Source organism: Adiantum capillus-veneris, chromosome 10, assembly GCF_014529385.1.
Source record: "Adiantum capillus-veneris isolate H3 chromosome 10, ASM1452938v2, whole genome shotgun sequence".
NCBI classification, from domain to species: domain Eukaryota; kingdom Viridiplantae; phylum Streptophyta; class Polypodiopsida; order Polypodiales; family Pteridaceae; genus Adiantum; species Adiantum capillus-veneris.
The window spans coordinates 25710022-25734350 of record NC_140940.1 but is presented as its reverse complement, the minus strand read 5'-3'; the positions used below and the strand labels follow the sequence as shown (position 1 = coordinate 25734350).

The 24329-nt window shown below is 48.6% G+C and overlaps 1 protein-coding gene and 2 pseudogenes across 13 annotated transcripts in view; 1 reads left to right on the top strand and 2 right to left on the bottom strand.

Moving 5' to 3' along the window:
• The window catches only part of LOC147448570 (uncharacterized), a 294875-nt gene that overhangs the window by 152133 nt on the left and 118413 nt on the right, over positions 1-24329 (top strand). The gene's annotated exons all lie outside the window — the stretch shown is intronic.
• On the bottom strand, positions 1293-17262 carry LOC147448572 (uncharacterized; annotated as a pseudogene).
• Positions 4922-5579, bottom strand: LOC147448573 (uncharacterized; annotated as a pseudogene).

Below are 24329 nucleotides of genomic sequence, written 5' to 3'. Positions count from 1 at the left end.
GGGTCAAAACTCTGATGCCAACGTCAGAAGTAACCTCGAGCTGCTCTCATGCCGAGTGGGCTCATCGAAATCACCTTGGTCGTCATATCTGCAGACTCGAACTCGACTTGGTAGTACCCTCTCCCGAGGATCGGGACATCGGTGATCTTGCCCACATCGGAGAGAAGACGGGCCTGTAGTAAATCCCGAATCTCGCCCTGACTGGGCCGAGTGCGAATGATCTTACAGATAACCGAAGTGGCTTGCAAGCGCTCCACTTCGGCCATCAAGCTCGCTTGCTCTTCTCGCAAAAGAGCAAGTCGAAGGGTCGGCTCCGCGGTGTCGGGCTAGGGGGCTTCTATGGAGTCCCTCTGAGGTGGAGCAGAGGCCGCCATTCTGTGTCTACTGTTGAAAGTATAAGGTCGTTGATGTCCAGGCGAATGCCAGCAAGCTGAAAAAACAGCCTACAGGCAGGCGAAAGGCGAAAAAAGGAAACAGGGGACGGGGGGGGGGAGTAGGAGGGCTGAGGCCAAGGGGCGGGCAGGTGCAGCGATGACAAAAAGGGGACGCGAGGGCTGGCTGTACCGCACGCAGGCAGGCTGGCTGTACCCCACGCAGGCAGGGCAGCGGGCAGCGCGCTGGTGGGCTGGACAGCAGCGGGCAGGGGAATTCGCAGCGCGAGGGAGGAGGGGGGAGGTGTGAGCGATGGCGAGAGGGGGAGGCGGGGGGGGGGGGGGGGGGGTTTGCAAGTGCGTGTGCAGGGGGGGGGGCGTGAGCAGCAACGAGCGTTTTTTGAGGTAAGATTCACAATTTGTGATAGAAAAGAAAAACGGTAAAAGCTCATTGTTTCCATAGATTTAACATTAGGTTAGGGTGGATTAAACCACACCTTAAACTCCATAACTTAGAGAGTAGAAATGAAATGAAATGTTATATTAACGTCTTCGAAGGGCCAAAATGACCTATGAGACCCAAAACATAGAGAGAGAGAGAGAGAGAGAGAGAGAGAGAGAGAGAGAGAGAGAGAGAGAGAGAGAGAGAGAGAGAGAGAGAGAGAGAGAGAGAGAGAGAGAAGAAAGAAAGAATTTTTACATCTATTAGAAGGCCGAAATCGGCCTATGAGACAAATCGATGTACATGGGTGTCTTTCGTCAATCGGAAAGACAAAAGTGCTGAAAAAACTAACTGACTGACTGATAAAGCGGATACAAATCTCCATGATGAGAGTGTGATTGTGTGGAGCGCTATCACTATGGTAGCCTATATGCAAGAGGGTAGTACATGCATGATATGCATCCGGGTGACTGACTAAACTAGCTCCATCCTGTGCTAATGGGTGGGTGTAAGATGTGGTACATGGGTGGAGCTGGAGCCAGGGCTGCTCGGATGGCTGCAGTGGGGTCGGCCATCATCTGGGCTCGTCTCTCCTCAGTGGCTCGGCGATCACAGGTCTGAATCTCTACAATCTGGCGTCGATGAAGTCTAGGGGCCCGGCAACCTGTAGCGCGGGGCCATCGCCTAGCTTTGGAGGTCTCAGCCTGCTGAAGAGTCACCCCTGTGTGTGTCGGGTGGTGGGGGGGCTGGTAGATGTCGTGAGACGAAGAAGTCAGTGAGCTAGGTCTGTTGCCCTCCTGTCTGAGCTGTCGTGGGCTCAAGTAAGGCCTCTCTGTGGCTCTGTATCTCTAGTAAGAATCGCCCCAGCTGGCGCTGATCTCTTGAGTCCATGATCTCTCGAAGGGTAGGCTGCCTTGTGAATAAACCCTCATATCTGCCTCTGATGTCATCATATGCTCTGCATTTGCATACAAAGTGCTCCTCATCCTCTAGCTCTACTCTGCATACCCAGCATATCTGCTCCTCTCTGGGGGTGTCTGATGCTCTGCCAGTCTCAATCTCTAGTCGATGTGAGGAAACCCTCAGCTGGCCAATAGCTACTCTCGAGCTGTGAGGCATGTAAGTATCCATGTATCGTGGTCGTTGAATGAACCCGTCTGCTAGTATGTCCAGGAATTGATCTCGGTAATGTGACCGTCTAGATGCCAGATCGGGTGTGAGCCATGTCCGACTGGTGTAGAGCTGCCATAGATCCTGTCTGAGCATAGTGTTCCTCTCACTATGTGAGAAGTGGACGTGGGGTGAATCTGGATCATACTGAAAGGGTGGTAGTCTATCCATGTCTAGACCCTATCTGCCAAACCAGGCTCTAACCTGAGTGTACCAAGCTCTGTTATACCCGGTCTCTGAGATCTGTATAGCTTCCTCAAATGCTCTGCGTGTGAGTCTGTCTGCTTGGAGCTCTCTCATCCTGTGAATGAAGGAGATAGTATGGAACAGTGCCTCTACTATCATGGGAGGTGCCGCTAGCTCTGCTCTGATAATGTCATGTGGCAGTGTCGGCTTCCCGCAAAAGAATCGCGAGATTATACGTGCCTGGGGCCTCTCGACTGCACTCCACTGGGTGTCTGTGAGGTCTGGGGCCCAGACTGACGCTGCATACATCATAGCTGGTGTGACTAATGTGTCAAATAGCCACCCCTTCGTACGGGGCTCCTAAAAGTGTGCTGACATCGCCGCTCTAACATGGCCAACGCTGCGTACCCCCGTGTCAGTCTATCTGTATCTGCCTGTCTCATGGAGAAAAGACTAGGCAAACTCGTGAATGTGACTCTAAGGTAGACATATGAAGTGACAACCTCTATCTGTGGACCGGCGGCTGTGAATACTGCTGTAGCTCTCACCATGGGAGAGGTGCGGAAGATCATGACCCCAAGGTCTTGCCAAGGTTTACTGTCAAACCCCTGTGTGTACAGAACTCATCCAAGGCAGCCAAGCGGTGCTGTAATCCCTCGGGTGACTCTGAAATCAATACAATGTCATGAGCATATAATAAAATGTGTACATGTGTACCTGCGAGGTCTGACCCCTCTCTTCCAGCTCGTAGAATGTAGTCCTCAATCTCGTCGATGTAGAGTCCGAATAGAGTGGGGGAGAGTGGGCAGCCCTGCTTAACACCAATGGTGCTAGCAACAGCCTCAGACAAACCTCCTGAACAACGTACCCTCCCAGTCACCTGCTCATAGTGCGCACAGATGGCCCAAATCATATCTGATGGTATTCCCAAGCTCTGGAGGTGTTGGAAGAGCCTCTCTCGTGGCCTTTGCCCCATCAATGAGGCAGCGCAGAATGAAGATGTGATCAATAGTGGAGAAGGCCCGTCGGAAACTTGCCTGATGGCCGCGTCCTCGTAGGCCCTCAATCTCTGCATATGAACTGAGCTCTGCCTCAAGTACTACCCCGTATAGCTTGGCCATGGTATGGCCAATCATGATGGTTTTGTAGTTCCTTGGGTCTAGGGTGTTGCCAGATTTGTGGAGAGGCACAATAGTGTGCCTGAAGATCGTTCTCGACGTGGGCCGAGTATATGGGAGCTAGCTTGTGTATGAAATGGATGGTGGTGTGTGGTGTGCGTGTGGCAGGTGTATGTGTGGGCGAAAGCAAGTTGCCGTTGACAGAGCGTTTGTTTCTTTGGCGGTGTTTACTTGGTGTGCTCCCAGTGGGTACCTTTCTTAGGATGCGCCGTATCCGCCCTTCATCATGTGTCCGTTGCTTATCTACCGAGGAGGATGTTTGTCACCTCTTGTGGGATTGCTGTGTCACTCGCGACTTCCTTCGCCGGGTATCTGCGTGTATGCGGCTACGTTTTCCCGCGACGGTCTTCCATAAGCAGTTTTGGGTTTTTGGTATCTTCTCGCCGGCGTTGCGGTGCTTTGCATCCTTCTTCATGTGGGTCAGGTTTTGGGCGTACTGGAGCCTGTGGCGACAGCGTAATGGCTATATGTTTCATCGCATTCATACAGATCCCCTACCTTTCTTCAAGATTTCCCTTCGGCAGTCTTTGCGGTTCGCCTTGGAAGTTGGTGATATCACGGCAGAGATACATCATCTTTCTTATGAATGCTTTTAGATATTTTGTATAGTCAAACACTGTTGTGTTCCTTTCCTTGTACATCTTTTTGGTGGGTTTTCCTCTCGTTGAGGTTTCCCACAGTTAGATAAATCAAATTGATTTACAACAAAAAATTAAAATATGTGTGGGGGTGTCTCCCTTGAGGGAGAGTGCGAGATATGTGTGGTTGGCCCCAATGGGTATGGGTGGGATGGTGAAGGAGCTGAGTGTGTGGGTGGCCTCTCTGGATCCCATGTAGTCTACTGTGCTCCTCCCTCCAACTGTGACTGAAAATGGTGTGTATGTCAATCCTCCTGAAGCAGGCCACTGAGCCATCCCGTTATAGATAACGAGACGGTGTCGAGAGCCTAGTCTGAGTAGGTGGGGCCCGTAGAGTGTATGTGTAGTATCGGCTGAAACTCGTGCTGTGGTCTCCTCCTGTATGGCAGGTAGTAGCTGTGGGTCCTCTATATCAAAAGCCTCGCATTGATCACTGCCTATCTTGGCGTTGAAGTCTCCCATAAGGAAGACTTCCCCTAGTGTGGAGTACTCCATGATCCCCTCTGAGAGGCATGTGTATGGGGAGTCCAACTCTCGATCTATCATAGCAAATCTCGAGCCATGAGGGGCGAAGTAGCTTAAAGCTATGTAGATGGTCCTCTCCTGTGAGAGCTGTAGCCGGATCCAACGATATGTGGTGTGTGGATCACGTGCGACAATCTGTATTCTGTTCTAAAGCCCATCTCTGAAAAGTATGGCTGCTACTCCTGATCCTCTCGTAGTGTGCTGGCGTGTCCAATCTCTGTGTGTAGACTACCAATGGAATCCCTGAACCCAAGGTAGGCTCCTGTCTGGGCTCTCATGTGTCTCTGTCAAGAGAATGATATCCCTATCTCGACTCACCTCCTCAAGCCTCTCTGGATGTGTCCATAGATCTCCATTGCAGTTCCAGATTGCAAGATGTATCTCCTCTGGTATCTCATAGGCCGCGAATCCCTATGGGATGGCCTTGCCATCAATGATGACTCGGCCGTCTCTGCATGAAGCCTTCTTCCCCTCTTTGCGAGATTGGTGTACTCGCGGCATACATGTCCGGCGATGAGCTACTTGCATAGGCGTGAGGTCGTCATCAAGGTAGAGGGGGGGGGCCTTCAAGCCCTCTCAAGATCACCCTCTTGCGAAGGAAGGTGGATTGTACCTCTTCGGAGGGGAAGTGTAAAATGAGAGCTCTCTTCCTCGTGGGGTCCCTTCCCGCTCTCCAAGATTTGATGAACGGGAGGGTCTCCTCTTCCTTGTAGCCAAGCTTCTTGCATAGTGTCTTCCCATCGGTCTCCAGAGTAGAGCCTTCTTTTTTCACCATGCTGGTGATGCGCACATTGAGACGCCGGGCTTGTCTCATCTTCTCTTCCTCAAGAGTGGTGTGCACAATGAGAGCTTCTTCTTTTTGTGCCTCTTCCTTCGCCTCCTTCTTAATGTTCTTTTTCACTACTTCGACCCAACCCTCTTTGGTAGCCTCTAGCTTGGTCTCCATGCTCACGGTCAAGGCTTGGGTTAATTCTACCTTGAGGGCTTCCTTTGCATCTTCCTTGAGCTCCCTGTCCTCCGGGGTGAGGGATGCGATCGAGGCATTGAGGAGCTCGATTTGCTCTCGCATTGCCTCCTTCTCCTTGAGCCATTCGTCTTTTTCTTTCACCCTCTCTATCTCCCATTCTTCCTTCTCTTTCTCCCATGCTTCACGTTCTTTGATGTAGGCTTCTCCGTCCTTCTCGAGTTTGCATAGGCGTTTGATGATGGATGTGAGTGTCGAATCCGCCATCTTTTTATTTTCTTTGATGGCGACGTGGAGCTTGTCTTCGATCTTCGTGAGGTCTTCAATTTTTGCCGTTGTCATGTCCTGTGTGCTTGTCTCTGTTTTTTTTTAATTTCTAAATTCTGAGATTTTGTTGTTTCTGAATCTGTTCTCTGGTTTCTGTGCAGGTAAAAAACTGCCTGCCTGCTGATTGCTGTACTTGGGGGGGGGGGGGGGGGGGGGGGGGGGGGGGGATTGCAGGTCAGCACGAGGCAGCGAGGGAGAGGCGCGAGGCTGCAGGACAGCGCGATGGCGAGATTGCTGTGCAGCACATCGCGAGGCTACAGGGCAGCGCGAGGGCGGGATTAGACGTCTTCAAAAGGCAGCTAGCACGACATGGGGGAGAGAGAGAGAGAGAGAGAGAGAGAGAGAGAGAGAGAGAGAGAGAGAGAGAGAGAGATCAAATGAAATGTTATATTAACGTCTTCAAAAGGCCAAAATGACCTATGAGACCAAATTGTTACAAAATTATGAATCTCATACCATGTCTGCGTACAAAATGACTAGAACCAAAATACTACTCTACTAGAATCCATCCTCATCTGGAGTCTGGATGTCGAGAGATTATGGCTCGAATCCTCTGCTGTAATCTTCGACGATGCTGTGTAGCTCCTCTCCTCAATCGTGGCCGTCTGGATCTCCGTAGCTCCAGTGCTCGGTCGATGAGAGTGCCCGTAGTGGTCGAATGAGTGTGGGCCTTGCTCTGCAGTGATGGTTGCTCCTCTGGATGTCCCATATTTAGTGAAAAGAAATCTGTAATTTGTCTCTGGGACTGTCTCTCTCTAGCTCTCTCTAGTAAGTAAAGTGTCTCTATGTCTGTGTAACTCAACTAGATATAGCCCAAGACATCTCTGATCCTCATAACTCATGACCCTAGAGAAAGGACCAAAACCCTCTCTGAATAAGCAGTGGAAACGGCCCTGAGTCTCATAGTACACTGTGCAATGACATATGTAATGTAGCTCTGTCTTTGGCTCTAGCTGGCATAAGCTGCATATCCTGTTGTCTGTTGGTATCCCTCTGAATCTACCAGTCTCAATCTCCAACAGATGTGAGGATGTGCGTATCTGACCAATGGCACACCACAAACCATGAGACATATGTGTGCCCATGTAGCTGGGTCGAATCACAAACCCATCTCATGTGAGGTGGAGAAGATGCTCTGTATAGAAAGCCATCTTCGTGCCCAACTCCTGTGGAGGCTCTATCCATGTCCTCCTAGTATCCAGTTGGATCAGGTCCTGACAAATGAGTCTAATAATCTCCACCCGTGTAAGAGACATTGAGGGTTTCTCAAGAGAGTAGTGGAAAGGGGGCAGCTTGTCCATGGTGAAGCCATGCATCTGAAACCATGATGTCATCTGTGCATACCAGCATAAAGTGTCCCCCTGAAGAGCTAACTATCTGGAAGATTCAAGAGCGAGTCTAGCATATCTGTATCTAATAGTATCCCACAAGCTGTGCACAAAGGAGACTGATCTGGTAAGCGCCTCAATCTCCATAGGAGAGGCAGCTAGCTCTGCTCGAATGATAGCGTGGGGTACGGAGGCCTTGGCTGTGATTAATCGAGAGATCATAGATACCAAGGGCCTCTCCATACGTCTCCAACCATCTTGGCCTACAGAAGGTCCACATATCTGCACCGCATACAACATAGCTGAGGCTACTAAAGTATCAAAGAGCCATAACTTTGTCCGAGGTTCTTGGAACTGAACTTGCGAACACATCATCTCCAAGCCTCCCAAGGCCACAGAAGCTCTAGTCAGTCTAGTCTCTGCTGCTCTCCCCAAAGAAAACCTCGGCCCAGTGAAGACAACCCCAAGGTAAGTGTATGCATCTGTATACTCTACAATCTCTTGACCATATGTGAAAGTCGGTGCTGGTATCCTGATCCACTGTATTGTGGTGTTAAACACCATAACCTTGGTTTTACCAAGGTTTACAGACAATCCACTATCCTCTGCAAAACTGTGTAATGCATTCAACTGTATGCATACCCTCCAGTGAGTCAGAGATCAAGACAATATCATCAACATATAACAACAATGGGCTTGCCAGCTGGGCACCTCTATCACCCTCTGTCAATGTAATGAGACACCTCATCAACATACATACCAAATAGAGTAGGAGACAATGGGCAACCCTGTTTCACTCCAATGGTGGAGGGAACTAAATCAGATATCCACTCCAGGGTGCGTACATGTCCCATCATTGATCTGTATAGAGCCATAATCCCCTAAATCAGCACTATGGGCACTCCCATCTCCTGTAGTATGCGCATCAATCGAGCTCTCGGTACCATGTCAAATGCTTTGCGGAAATCCACAAAGCTACAATAAATCCGTCTCCCATGTGACCTGCCCTCCTCAATGATGGCTCTGAGTGTCAGGATATGATCAAGAGTGGAGAAACCCCTGCTAAAACCGGCCTGGCCCTTTGCTCGTACACCTTCACCCTTTGCCCAATTACTCAACTGCTACTCAAGAATGGATGCATACAACCGTGCCAATGTGTGCCCAACCATAACAGTGCGGTAATTCCCAGGCTCTGTAGGATCACCTGCCTTGAAGATAGGCACAATAGTAGACAACCTCCAAGTCTCGGGTAACCCCTCACACATGGCACGATTCAACAACACTGCAAGAACCTCTACCAGCATATCTCTAGGATATATAAAGTGCTCTGCTACCAGACCATCATGATTATATGCCCTGCTGGTCCTCATCGTGTCAATGGCTCTCTTTACCATCTCAGTGGTAAAGAAGGTGCTCATAGGTGGGCATGGCTCTGTAGGATTTGGAAGGGGGTCCTGCCCAAAAACCGTATATAAAGATGTCGCATACTGGCCCCACACATCAGGAGATGTAATGGGGAGTGCTCATGAAAGAATCGCCATGCCTCTCCTCAGTCTCTTCTCAAGAAGAGCTGCTCCATTTGGGCCAAATAAGCTCGTTTCTTCCGTCGCACAAGGCGCTGGTAAGCAATCCAAGACTGTCTGTAAGTGAACTCCTAAAAGAAGATCTCTCTGGAGCTGGGCTCTCATCTCTCTACACTCCTCATCATACCAACTATTCTGGGGCATGCTCCCAAAATGTCGCCTCCGACCCGGCTGTGAGAGAGAGAGAGAGAGGCACACTCAACGCTTAAGTCTCTTTTGCATGTGTTGCACACTTTGATACAATGAGAGAGTGAGGCTACTTTATCTCAAGCCTCCACATCACCTGCTACATGTGGCAAGTTCCTTTCCACATGAGTCGTCAACACATCCACCACACTAGCTTTAGCACCCCTAGAGTGCTTTCATGTGTGCTCTCAAACACCAAAGATAAATCTCTCAACATCCCCTCTTCATCAAGATGTTTTGCTCACACACTCTCATGGGCATTGTGCTCAACACTCCCCCTCAATGCGTGTACATTTAGTTGTTTGGAGCATCATGCTTGGGTACGATTACCCATCTCCAACATAGGGGAGTTATGAAGTGATACAAGGCCTTTTTGCCAATGTAGCAAAAGGCGTCAATGCTACCACCCCCTCTCCTATGCTTTATGTCAACTTAGGCTCATCATAATAAACTCCACTTCCATGCTTATCGATCATTTTTATTTGTGAACATAATTTTCCTTAAGTTGGTTGTTTTCAAGAAAAAAATTCGAACATTAATAACTAGGTACTCTTCCATGAAAGGGGCATGAGAGTCCCATTGCTACACATTGCAGCTTTACACATTCTCTACCTACTATACTGGTCGGTTCAATTGTGAGGTCCCCAACGTCGGAAAGATTGGGGCGACTTGATAGATGGCCTTCCTTTATTCTCCTTCTGCATTAACGACACCCTACTTCGTTTCCACAAAGTAGAGATACGAGCAACGGAAAAGAGGAAGTCCTCTATCCATCATGTTCGTGGTTATAAGGGTCATACACCACAAGCTAAGTTGAAAATCAAGGATTCTAATGAAAGCTATTTCCTAACATAAAGATGAAATCCCATGGACATATTTAGAATCTATAAACAACGCCTTTTCCTCCATGTTTAAGAGGTACGGCTGCCATCCATAAACCATAAATATGATATGAGACTTAGTCTAAACTAATTAGAAATCTTGTGAAAAGTACCATACTAATCGGGTCCATAGCTTTCAGGGGCACGTATATTTCGGACTTCTCTACTCTTGGCACGATGAGTCTCTAATTTCGCTTCTCTTAATAAGAGGGAGTGGAGAGTTTCTCGACTAATTGAGACCACCCATCCTTGACTGGCAACCTGAGCTAGCCCCCACTTTTCACCCTACACTCACACTTTTTAGCTTGTTTTCTAATTACTACGACACTGTTTTTCATATACAAACAATGTTCCTTTTCTTATGAATTTGCCTCTACCCGCGGACTCTCTTTGTCTAACCAGTAGAGCCTTTGCAAAGGATTTATTTATTCGCTAACCGCGAATTGTGCAACCTTCTCATTTCGCTAACCGCGAGGCATCTTGCTAACCGCCAAGCATCCTATTAACCGCCTATCTCGCTAACTGCGAGGAACGAAAGAGAGCCGATAACGTCAGCTTAATCTCCGCTAACCACGGAATCATCTCACTAAGTGCAAGGCATCTCACTACCCGCGAGGAACAAAAGATATTCTTTCAACAATTCTTCTCTTTAAATGATTCTTCAAACATGATCAACCAACTCTTTATATCAACCAGTAACAACTTATCAGACAATAACAATTTAACAAACAATGATAATTTATGAAACAGTTATTTCACTAATCTATGAAAACATATGCTATTTCTTGTGGTAGAATCACGTTTCTTGGACGGTTTAAGGGAATCCCTATGCTTAGCTTCCCAAGTCAACATGAATAGCAATGCAGAATTATAAATTTGTCTTATCGGATTAGTGACATGTTCGATTACCTCCCGTGTTGGAGGTTGGACAGCTTCAACTTCTTGTGGAGTCAATACCTCCGCTTGAGTTATTATTGGAGTAGAAGATACCTTCTTTTGCACCTTCCTTGGAGATGGAACGACATGAGCATGTCACTCTCTTCGGGGCCATCGTATCGCGAAAGAGAAGGGGAAAAGAGAGAAAGAGGACTCAAGAATCCGAAGGGCAACACGACGATGGTAGAGAGGAAGATGGAGATGGACATGGGTTGAGGGTGAGAGGTTGAGCGAGAGGGTAACTCCGACGTTATGACAAGAGAGCTTCCACTTCTGAGAACTTCTATGTTTGTGTGTCTTGAAAGTGAGGGAAGAGGGTCCTTTATATAGGCTCTCAAGAGCCAAAAGCACAAGCTAAGAATAGCTAAAAACAGAAAGATAACTTCGCGCACGTTCGCGGCTCTATTAAATAAAAATAAAAATTGGGTATGAAGCATTTTGATGCGCGATTTCGATTCTCTAATTATAAAAGAAGCTTAACTTCCAAGACAAGAACTCTAAACTTGACTTCCTCTTTCTTTTTTAAAAATACTCCTCCTTTCCTAAAAATATTCTTTCTTCCTTTCCTCTCTCTTTCCTAAAAATACTCATTCTTTCTTGAGGGTCAACTTTTATAGATTTGAGGCTTAAGTTTTTCATATCAACCTATTGTTTCCAAGTGAATAAAGACCATAATTAATAGTTTTTTTTTCCGAGAAAAATATCCTTCTATTAGTTAATGAAACTGCCCAGAGGGCTACAATAATCATGATGGGGAGACTCTCCCAATGAAAAAACTGCATATGTACAATGAGACTAAATCAAGAGATGGGAGGAGGGCAAAGCCACACAGGTGGACGGTAGTGCCATCTGAGCTCACCTTGGACCATGGTGAAAAAAGGCCCAGGACGCCAGAGTCAAAGGAAAGCCTCTCTGCGCTTCCGCATGCGGTCGGAGCTATTTTGGAACCTCTCAAACTGTCCTCTGAGAGTCTCAAACAGTCTCTGCTAGTGGTACAGGGAAAATCTCGAAGATGGGGAAGCAGCGGGCCCGCCAGATGAACCATAGTGTCAGGCCGCTAATGAGCTCCCAACACTCCTCTCTCTCACTACACCACTCCTATGGAGTAAGCTCTGTAGCAGGTTGGAGTGTAGGTCGATCCCCCTGCATCACTATCATCGTACTGGTGGAAGATAGCTCAAACTGAAGTGCCGGACCCGTGAGAGTGGACCAAGCAGCCTCCCCCCAAGTGTACTGCCGAGATGTGGAAAGAGCTGGCATCAGCCGAAGAACACGAAGCCACACTCGCTATGCCAAAGGACAGTCCCAAAGAAGTGGCGCTAACTCTCTGCAAGATGGTCACAAGCTGCAGATGCGGCCGAGAGACCACTACGTACAAGCCAGCTCCCAACTGCTGTAGCTCGGTGTGCAACCAGCCACTGGAACAAAGTGACTCACCTCGGTTGTCTGCAATCTCACAACCTCTCCCAAAAAGCTGCCAAGAACTCAACTGTGAGACCCTCCTACTAATGAGGTGCTGCAGCAGGATGAGCCTCTCTCCGTTGCCAGTATGTGACGTCCCAATCGAACAGTGTACTGAAAGAAAGGGACACCTGGATGGTCTGCTGAGTATAAAGGGTCTCTCCAAAGCCACTCTCCAGGATTCCACTAAACTCGTGCCGGTGGATAGCTCTCCCAAGCCCACAACCTCTAGTGGCCAGTCTCAATAGCTGTTGGGTCGGGATCTATGACACAAGTCCTCCCGGAGATGCCCACAACACTTTGCCACTTGTGGGGCCTCTACTACAACTCGGTGTAAGCATCCCTCCCCCTGTAGCTCGAAAAAAAGGGAGGGTATAGTCTCTAAGCAAGCCCGAACTGAGATGAGAACCTCCAGTCGCGTGAAGGCCCCCATCCATCTGGGCGCTGCAGACTCGAGAGGTGTGAGCCACTCAGCTGGTACTGCCTCTCAGATGTCCTGACACATGCTCTGTACCCCTCTCATGCCCTGTAGCTGAATGCCCTCAAGCTCCTCTGACATGGTGACCCCAGAAAACATGAGGCCTTGGCAAGAATGTTTTAGGCTGAGTTGAGGATGGTGATGGGGCACCACTGTCGAATCTCATCCAAGGAGCCACCCTCCTTGGGAATGAGGTAAATCAGGCTCTCACTCATGCTGTCAGGCATCTGTCCTGTGTCGAGGATAAACTGAAAAGCACTGCAGAGATCTGAGCCAAGCAAGCCCCAATACTCCAAGAAAAAGTTGGGAGTCAAGCCATCCTCACCTGGATAGCTACCACGGGGGAGTGCTCTAAAATCCGTGTGTAGCTCCTCTAGCTGAAGAGGTAGCCCAAGCCTCTGGCGCATCTCCTTAGTCACAAGACAAGGCATTTGTGCCCACACCTGCTGTCTGAATGCATCCTGACGCTAGAACTGAGGCTCTGCAGCAGACAGTAGATCAAGGTAGAAGTCCGTAGCAACTTCACGCATGTCCTCTGGCTATAAAGCAACTGACCCGCCAGGCCTCCTCAACTGGTTGACCTTGGCATGCGTATGTCGGGGTCCCATTGCCTCAAAGAAAGCGCCTGTCACTCTGTCACTCTGTCACTCACTTGGGTCCACTAGGATGCATGTCGATGGAAAGCAAACTCATGGCGCCTCTCCTCTGTGTTGACGAGCTCCTGGCGAGCCTGCTGTAACTGCTCCTCCAACCAAGGACTGTCTGGATGCTGCTCCTGCATCCACTGCAAGGAAGCAACGCCCTGACATAGACGCTGCTGCTCCTCTCTTTCTGCAGCCAGGCAAGCTGAAGACTCCTGAAGAAAGAATCGACTAAGCTGAGCAAGTCGTGAGGCCACTCTGTCAGCAGGAGAATCCTGCATGTCTAAGCTCCCTATTCAAAGAGCCTCCACTCGCTCTCTGAGCGCAGAGTCTAGCAAGACCCTCTCAGGGGTGAGTAGCATCGTGCTCCCCCTCCGTTGCCTATTAGTCACTGTCAGGATCACTGGTGCATGGTCGGAAAAGGAAGTCCCTGCCAGAATGCCAACTGTCCTATCCAAGTCAGAGAAGTGGTCACTAGTGTAGAAGCGATTTATCCGAGATAGATTCACGCCTCCCACTCTGCGGTCCGAACAAGAGAAGGCCAGGCTCTCTAGGGGCCTCACAAAGCTAGAATGCTGCCACACATCTGAAACCCATAGTCATACCAAACCTCTCCCAAGCTGCCAGGTCAACTCCATGCACAGTAGTATGGCTTCCACCAATCCTGTCAGAGGGTTCCTCCAACACGTTGAAGTCACCCCCTATGCACCATTGCTCTGCCTGCGGCAAAGACTCAACAATCTGAGACCAAAACTCTGGAGGTGCACTCGCCACATTGGTGCATAGATGTTCAGGAAGCTCACGAGACAACCTTGAACCTGCATAGTGATCCACTGAGCCCTACCTGGCACAATAATCCCTGTGCCCACAATGGCCTGCTGCGAAGAATCTGCAATAGTCATACATACCCCGCCCTGGATGCCTCCGGATCTAAATGTAGCTGACTAAAAAGTCTCATATCGTCCATGCAAAAGCTGACCACAACATCTAATGCGGCTCTCACACAGATGATGCTCCTGTAGCATAAGAAGGTCATCGTTGAAACTCCTGATGCAGTCGGCCCCTCTGACGCTGAAACTGAGGCCCACCTAATCCTTGTACGTTCCATGAGATGATTGTCATGGGGAGCAAGACAGAACTGATGTTGCCGCATCAGCTAACCGTGCTATCTTCAAGGTAAGCTTGGATGGGGAGTAATCCGCATGCGAGCGTCCTCGAGATAGGCGTGACTGCAAAGAGTGTCTAGTGCAAGCCCAAGTAGACCGATCCGTGCATAAAGCAACCTCCTCTGTCTAGGAGTCCTCATGTATGTGTACATAGCATGGCGGACTCTGCGTGTCAGCAAAGAAGTGAACCACAATGTGTCTACATCTTGCTGCGTCTGGAGGTGTCACAGAGAACTTGGCCGATGGCCAAAGAGTCTGAAGCATTCTGTAACCCCTAGGTCTCCTATGTGATTAGGGAACTCTAGGGCTTGTGTCTCGAGCCACTCCAACAGTGAGTCTATAGTCCACTCAGCCTGGTCCCTGCCGCATAGGAGAAAAGAGAAGCCAACCGCTGAGTCCAAGGCCTCTATCCCCCTAGCTGCAAGGAACAGTACATGAACTCTGAAGCAAGCTGGCTCAAGGTCTGGTGAGGGGTCGCCGAGGAACCGTGTAGGCAAAGAAATCCCAATGACGACGAATGTCGAAGCTCGTCAGACCACGAGGAACTGCTGCAAAGGGAACGTCTGCACCAAAAAAGGAGGTTGCAATAAAGGTTGTCCCTCTCTCGCCAATCGACTCGTGGCAAAGGCGCTGCCAAGAGATCTCCTAGCAGCCGAGGAAGGCCCTTCTCTTGGGACGGCTGCGGGAGGAGGTGAGGGAGCAGGGGGAGAAGGGGGACAGAGGGGGCGAGGAGGATCGGCAAAGGTAGGAGGGCGGGATGGAGAGGTAGAGGGAGAAGGAGGGTGGGGGCGCGGAACAGGGGGAGAATTGGGGGGGAGGAGGGGCTGTCGAGGGTGAGTCTGAGGTGGAGGCTGGAGCAGGGACCTCGTCCTGCTAAAGATGGTCGAATCGGTTCCCCGTGGCACTGCTGCTAGGCAGGAGTCTCAGGACCACTTTAAGTGCCAGGCTGCGCGGTGGCCCCTGTCGACGTCAACCACGAACTTGCTGCCAACCCTCCTCCGCTTGAGCCCCAGGCTCGGAGGGTGGCCCTACCTGCGTATTCTGTGACTCTGCCTGCTGCTGCTGGCCAGCCCTTGAGGGTTGGGGCTGGACCTGTGGTGTAGGTCAGGGTCTCCTCCGTGGACAGGCCTTCGCAAGATGGCCCATCTGTCGACAAATGAAACACTGATTCATGAGGCCCGAATACTCCACGCTCTATCCGAACCAACTCCCACTCACCCCAGGAAGTAGGATGACCTTCGGGAGAGTGTGGGTGTCCCTAACCAGAACACATACAGAACACGTACTGAGGGAATGCCGGCCGCCTTGGCAGCTACTGATACTGCCGTGCGAGGTGTCTCCAGGACAGTCCCAATCTTTGAGCCTATCCTGGACAAAAGTGGTAGGTGCTCCCTCCTCAAACCAGGAAAGCAGATGGAGATGGGAAGGTCTGCCTCCTCTACCAGAATATCTGAAGTTGGGTCAAATCGATGTCTCCACTGTCGAAAGTGGGCTCGAACTGCTCGGATGGTGAAGGGACTCCTCGCGATGACCTTGGACGCCATCTTGGAGGTCTCGAACTCTATCTGATAGTAGCCATGTCTGAGGAACTTAGCATCCAAGATCTCTCCCACCTCTGCGAGAAGGCGGGCCTGGAGAAGGTCACGCAGCTCTCCTCTGTTGGGTCTGGTGCCGAGAATCTTACAGATGACGGAGGTCGCCTGGAGGCGCTCCACCTCTGTTGCGAGGCTCGCTTGCTCTGTCGGTGAAAGAGCAAGTCGGATGGTGGGCTCTGCAGGGTCAGACGAGGGGGCTTCTTGAGAGTCCCTCTAGCCTCCATCTGTGTCTGCTGCTGTGATGGAATGGACCGAGTGAAGACCACCCTCTGAGAAGCTACGATGGTAATGTCACCGAAATGTCACTGCCGAGGCGAAACAGATTGAGGCCTTGGGGGGGGGGGGGGGGGGGATATGGTGCACAATGGAGGTGGGCGAGCATGGGAGAAGACCAGTAATGGTACTTGCTGGCCAGGCTGAGGGGCAGCGGTTAGTAGTGGGAGCGTGGGGGGAGGCAGCGTGGGGAGGGCAGCGAATGAGGGGGCGGCGGGTTGAGGGAAGGCAGCAGCACGGTAGGGATGGGAAACAAAACAGGGGCAGGTAGCGGGTGAGAGGGATGCTGAGCTAGGGGCAGCGCGAAGAGGGGGGAAGGCGGGCGACACAGCAAGTAGCGAGCTCGATCGACCATAATTAATAGTTTAAGAGTCCGATTTTCGATCCGATCGTAACGCTTTACGACTTAACAAATGCGGAACTTAAGCACTTTTTCAAAGTAATTGAAATAGTTTTATTGAAATATTGGGTACATTACATCAATTGATGCGCGCTCACACACACACACACTCTCTTTTTTTTTGGGTGGTAAATCTTGATTTAATTTACAAGTGAGAAACCTCAAAGCGAGGAAAACCTACAATAATGAAAAACAAAAGACAGAGCATCATGATGCTCCTAGATCTAGAAACAATCGAAGAAAATCCTTTAGGCTTCAAGAGTGATACATCATAAGCATAGCGTAGCGCTTGTCCGAGTGAAAACTTGAAGTAAGGGAAAGGGTCAATTTCTAGTGCATGAAACATCCGAGAGTTACGTTGATGCCATATGATGCATCATAAACATATTTATGTCAATCCTAAAGTAGTCAATATACGAGGTTCCCCCCATTGACCTACCGCCATCAGCAATTAGCCCATTCGAAACTGAACTTACTTTCTCACACTGGGCTAAAGAGATGGCACCGCGGATGTAACTCAAAATCTGACCCATGCGAAGAAGACCTTAGACGGAGACTGTGGCGGTTGGAAAACTTCAAAAATCCAAAACCGTCTGCGAAAGAGTCCGGATGGGAAACGAAGGCTGAGAGCAGAGGACACTTGCTTGATGAAAATCCGCGAGTAGCGGCAATCCCAAAGAAAGTGCGTAAAAGACTCGTCAGCTCTATGACATCGGACACAACGAGAGGAAGCAATGCGTTGTGCATGTAACAAAATACCAATTGGTAGAGCACCCACCATTCATCACCATAAGAAAATGCGTTCTTGAGTGGTAGATGAATCTTCCAAATACGAGATAACGTTCTCTGCCACCACAACTGAGACTTGGAGAGTGACTTCCATGAGACACAATCCATGCATCAGACAAACATAAACTAACCCTGCCGATACGTAGTCCAACCGAGTATGAGCGAGATGCCAATTAGAAAGCCGAGAGTCGCCAAGAAACATCAGCAAGTAATTGCTGAATTTTCTGGCACAAATGCTGATAATGAGGGCCCAACTCATAACGAAGAGCGGCAGCAGGAAAAGAATGAACCTGTCCCGAGTCATCCACCACTTGATCAACCTGGCGAAGAAAGTATGCTTGTCTAGGAGAGCTGAACCAACGTAGGAGAGAACAGTTTACTCCATTTGATACTCTCCGACCGAAGTGAGTTACCTTGAGGGGATTGGCGACCATGCCAAGATAAGAACGAGGATATGGCGTTCCAATCCGCAAGAAGAGACGAAGTGAAGGGACATCCCGAAATATTGCCATCAAGCTACCCAAAGACGACATCCCAATAGAAAGGGTGCCAATGACCAAAAGACGGCGTGGCAATGCCATCACACAAATGAGAAACCATGATTGTCCAAGGCTGTTGTTGCTCCACCAAAATAGGCAAGAGCATAGCCTTCCTAGGCCAAACATGTCGACGTAAATCCAAAATGTCAATCGCTTAGGTGTGCATAACTTATCCATGGACAAAAACCGCAATCTCTTCTGATGGGAGGATGTGCCCGGAAATGCTCTTACATACAAGACATAAGAGATCCAAGACACCGCCGATGCCATGATAAAAGCAGTAAATAGAATTGCACATAAGCCATCATAATGCACTAGAAAATCCTGAGATGCACATGCAATGGCCATGTTGATAATATCCAATAGCTGAGCTTTAGGTGCAATCTTTGAAGCACCGGTCGAGTTTCTGTGCCGCGGAGACATTCCAACCAATCGGATATCCCAAGTGGTGAACTATATCTTGAGGGGGAACCACCTCCCCTGGCCATAGAAGCTTGTGCCAATCAAATTCATTTAGAGGCAGCAACTTGGATTTACGAGAATTAACATGCAGTTTAATTGCCAAGCCAAATAAATGCAGATCTTACATAATCTGTTGTACATCCTCCTTATCGTTTTGGGGCATGAAAAGAGAGTCATCAACATAGGCTTGACCCATAAATTGCTTCGCAGAAGGTAGAGCCGAACCATGCAAGTTACCTGAGAAAGTGAGGGCCTCGAGATGCATCAGCAAGGGGTGTGAAGAAATTGCATAAAGCAAAGCACTGAGAGGACACCCTTGTCTGACAGAACGCCCCAAAGCCAAGGCATTTGTGAGAGAACCATTCAGTAAACCTGTAGAAGTGCTCTAAGCATACAGTAGAAAGACCACCTATGAGATTCTCGGCCCAAAACCTAGCCTGTGCATAGTCTCCGCAATATAATCCCAAAAAACCGTATCAAAGGCCTTTTCAATGTCAACTTGCATGACTAATACATCTTGCTAAGAGTATTTCACATACTCCTTGCCAATGATGACATTCGCCAAATTGTTAGTAATGTGCCGACAAGGTATGAAAACATACAAGGATTGATGAAGTCCTTAATGCAGGTAATCCATAATACGGTTGACTATCATTTTAATGATCAATTTGTAAACCACCGACTAAGAGTGATAGGTTGCCATTGGGAAAACTGTTCACAAAAAGCATGCTTTGGCAATAGCTTGAGCAGCCCTTCCCTCCATGAAACGGGGACATCCTGCTTCTCCCAAGCCATATTTATCATCACCAAAAATGGTTCCTTAAGGTAGTCCCAAAAGGATTGTAAGAATTCAACAGTAAGCCCGTCCCGACCAAGAGATTTCCATCTATCCAGGTCTCGTAAACTTGTATCCAACTCTGCCTTAGTGAACGCAACTTCCACATTTTATGCTTGCTGTACAGAGATGACGAGAGTAACATGCGAGAGAAAATATGACGTGCCTGTCTGACTTCTTGGGTAAGAGGGGGCGGTGCTTCAAAGATCTTTCCATAGTGAGCATATAAAGCCTCTGCCAATCGCTGCAGGGAAGATGTCAATTCCCCAGAGCGAAGCCTGACTCTTTTGATGTCCTAAGATTGATGGGAATGATGCAAATGCTTGAAAAATTGTTTGGAGGCACAATCTTTATCAGCAAAAGCGTGTTGCCTTGCACGAGTCTTCCATTTAGCCAGCTTCCTCTCATCATTATGCCGTAAAGTAGTACAAGCTGAAATCAATGCATCAAAATCAGTGTCCGAAAGGGAGAAGAAATTAGCCATATGCATCAATCGTTGATAGGTATCCCTTGCTTGCTGCACATTGCCCCGTAGATGAGACATGTAGTGCTCGCCTTAATTACTAACAACACACTAAACACGCATAACAAAGCAAGAAGATTAAGGAGCTCAAGGAAGGGGGTTAGGCCGTCAGGTTTGAGACGTTTTTAGGCTACTAGGACACCCATCGAGCCCTTGAGTTTATACAGCAGTTTGACGTCACCTTCTCTGGAGGTCGGTTCTTGAAACACTCCGGTGCAAAGGGCGACATCTTACTTGAAAGCAAATGCACAAACATGGTGGTCTACTCTGTTGTTACGCAGAGAAGCACCTGCGACGTGGCTAAAATTCAAGAAAATTTTCACGTCAACTTGGATATCAGACGAATAGGAAAGAGATGTCATCACGGCTTGGCATCATTTGAGAATGACTAAGAAAGATACATTGGATGACTATTGCCAGAGGTTTTGGGATACTTAATTGCCATTGTATTCATTTTGGCAGATTACTTTGAGGGACCAGATTCAATGGTTTTGCTGTGGTTTGCCAAAAGAGATTCGAGAGTCTTGTCTTGAACAAAAGTCTAACTTTATTCAGAGACTTACGGGACATGCTAAGCAAGGATTTGGGATGCATGCCCGCTTATTGACTTATCCTACGGGCAGGATAGTATCCACCTCAACAAGGCAAGAGTCTTCCAGTGAAGAGAATGAATCAGGAGAACCGGATGAAAGCTCATCATAGGATTCTGGAGCAGTAAGAGAATCAGATGGTAGCGTATCCGAGGGTTCGGACGAACTAAGCGAACCAAATGCAAGTTCTTTAGGGGATTCCGTAGAAGAAGAGGGATCACATGATAGTGTGTCTCAAGGTATCGACGATTTGAGACTGACGTGCCAGTGAATAGGGGAGGCTGGCAATGCTACCCACAGGTCCTAAGGCACAAGAAAAGAAAGGAAAGGGAATTAGGTGGTAGATCAGAGAATTCCTCAGATCCAGATTGAGGTGCCAAGGACAGGGAGGCCAATAGGGCTACCAACAGGTCATAGGGCACAAGAAAAGAAATGAAAGGTAAGCTAGGTCCACCGAATGAATTGGTCAAGGGTACTTTTTAGCCCTCGATGCAAAGTGAATGGAGGAGGAGAACATTGCTAATTCTCTTCAGACAGAGTTGTACCTTGAAGCTTTTGGGCTATTAGCAGTGTGTATGCCAAAAACTGATGCAGGTTGAATCTCGTGCGGTGAGGATTGCACAAGAGGGGAGCCACTCCACTCCTTTGTCAAAGATTGCCTAGATTGAATAATGTTACTAATTTCTCCTTGAGATTTTAGGGTACTGACAGGCTGATAGTATTTTGCGGAATGAATTTATGAACAGATGTGCAGTGAATTGGAAATTTCCTTACTAGAACTGAAAACATGTGCTCTTTCATGTGTGTATTTTTAGAGACATGTAGAGAAAGATGAAATGCCTGCAATAATTTTGTTTGTTGAATGATTTGAACTTAGTGTATCTAGGCATCTGTTAGAGATCAGCGAGATCTGGATGTGACGGCTAAGTGAACTGAATGTGAATTGAATGAGATTCTAGTGCGTCAAGATTTCTATCTAGATGAGATGATTGGATACTGTTGTGAGTGCATCAAGAGTTCCGTAAGGATGAGATGACTGGAAAATGATCTAGATGCATCAAGAGTTTTGGACGGAATGAGATGGATAGATTGAGTGATTAAAAACACAGTGTTCAATGTGAACTACATGTGTGATTTTGTGACTGCATGCTATGTGGATTACTGTCTTGTGAGGACAGCCTTGGACAAGGTTTGCTTTATTGAAATGTGAAATGAAAAGATATGAATCTGATAGTAACAAGATTTAGTAGATCAAGACATCTATGAAAAGATCAATGTGGTATGGATGTGATTGCTAAATGGTTACAATGATCATGATTTGTATGAGAGACCCTCGACAAAAATGTGATTGATCAGTGACATGCTGACGTGGCAGCCCATACAGCCGATGATGTGGCACAATTGTATGGATTTTTCGTAAAATATGCCGGTGCTGCCATGTGGCAGGCTATAAGGATTTCTGCAAAATGTGTTGGCTGTTTTGGACAGATTTCAGCGCTAGCTTTTAAGAGCAGATGCTTTTGCTGTGTAGTGCTTTTGATTTTATGCTTTTGGGCCATTGCTTTTGGGCATCCCTTGTAAGTTCAAAAGGACCCTTGGGGCCTCACTCTGCAGAGCATCTAGACGCAGAGTCTGAGAGCAAAGGACGCTCGGGAGTTGTACTTTGCTCTGAGTAATCATAAAGAAATACCGAAAGGGGCGCTAGTCTTTGGGGCCTGTGCTTCTGGACGTGGATCTCCGCCATGCTCTCTCTCTCTCTCTCTCTCTCTCTCTCTCTCTCTCTCTCTCTCTCTCTCTCTCTCTCTCTCTCTCTCTCTCTCTCTCTCTCTCGACATCCAGAGTGCAGATGAGGATGGATCCTCACCATTTCTTCCATCTTTGTTTCACACACTGTTACATCCAGTTTACCGGGTACCTATTGTATCAGCTGCTACACCCACGTAGTTTTAGATTGTAGTAGTAGTAGTAGTATTTTGTTCCACTTCTAGTTCTTTTCTAGTTCTTTTGTACCCAGACATGGTATTAGATTCACTATTTTGTAACTGATTGGTCTCATAGGTCATTTTGGCCTTTTGAAGACGTTAATATAACATTTCATTTCATTTCATTTCTCTCTCTCTCTCTCTCTCTCTCTCTCTCTCTCTCTCTCTCTCTCTCTCTCTCTCTCTCTCTCTCTCTCTCTCTCTCTCATATCATGGAGTACTCTAGATAGTGTGAAGTCTTCCTCACGGGGGATTTCAACGCTAGGACACAGAGTAGACAGTGTGATATTTACGACTTCGACGACCCAGAGCTACTCTCCACCATGGAAGACACAGGGGCAGAGAGGATCTCTAGAGATACCACCACACCCACACCATGTGGGAGACACCTATTTCGCTTGGGATCACAGCACCGTCTCGTTATTTATAACGGGATGGCGCAATGGCCATCATCCGGCAGCCTGACTTGTATCCCCCATCAGTAGCCAGTGGAGGTAGCACAGTTGATTACATCATCCGCTCCAGAGAGGCAGCCCATTTTCTCACATCTCTCACCATCCCACCACTACCTATTGGGGCTGACCACGCATATCTCGCCCTATTTCTCACTGGCTCACCCATCCCACATACACCACCTACATCCACACCATACACCACCATACACTTCACACATGAGCTAGCCAGAGTTTACTCATTACATGTATATGAGGGGATCTACACCCTTGATTCAGACACACCACTCTCTACACTCACTAGCTAGCTCTCCGCAGTCTTACACACCTCAGCCCTCAGCTGCTTTCCACACACTACCCATAGTGGCCGACCCCCACCCTCTGGGACAATACCCCAAAACCGATGGTATGACGGGGAGTGCAGAGATCTATACAGACAGCTACGGGGTCAATGAGCCTTAGAGGAGATCAGCAAGAGCGAGGTCAGGCGACAGATGAAGGCCATCACACGTCGTAAACGGCGGGCCTTCGAGGAGGCGCAGGAGCTTGAGTTATACCACCTTCTCATGAGTACAGACTACGCCACAGCATGGAGGATTCTCAGAGAGCCACGCGCCACCACCCCCCGGAGGACCCCCAGGTCTAGCATGATTATGCCGAGCGCTTATACCAAATACTTGGGCAGCCACTGATCCCAGCACCATCTGATCCTCGACCTACCACCTTGACTTTCTTCACATCTAGCATGGTAGAGAGGGCCATCCAACGCCTTTAGCATGGCCGCTCAGCAGATCACACTGGACTATAGAGTGAGCACCTGATATATGCAGTTGACACTCTCTCCCCCTTGATAGCACGTCTCTTTAACCGCGCTTTGGTTGAGGGACTACTGGAGGAGTGGACTATGCACACCATTGTGCCTATCCACAAATCTGGCAACACCCTGGACCCAAGGAACTACAGGACTATCATGATTGGTCACACATTGGCCAAATTGTACGGGGCACTTCTTGAGGCAGAGCTTAGCACACATGCAGAGGCATCAGGGATACGCGCACCAGGATAGGCAAGCTTTCGACGCACTTTCTTGACTATCGACCACGTCTTCGTGCTTCGCTGCCTGATCGATAAAGCGAAAGCACGGAAGAGGAGACTCTACTGCTGCTTTGTGGATTTCCGCAAGGCTTTTGACACTATCCCTGGAGAGAGACTCTTTCAGCGCCTTCAGGAGCTACAGATACCATCTGAGATGATACGGGCCATTCATTCTTTGTATGCACAGGTCTTTGGTAGAGTAAGATGCCCCGGTGGACTATCGGATTCCATTGCTAGCACCATTGGGGTGAAGCAAGGATGCCCCCTCTCCCCTACTCTATTTGGTCTCTACATCGACGAGTTATCAGATTACATTCTACAAGCAAGCAGAGC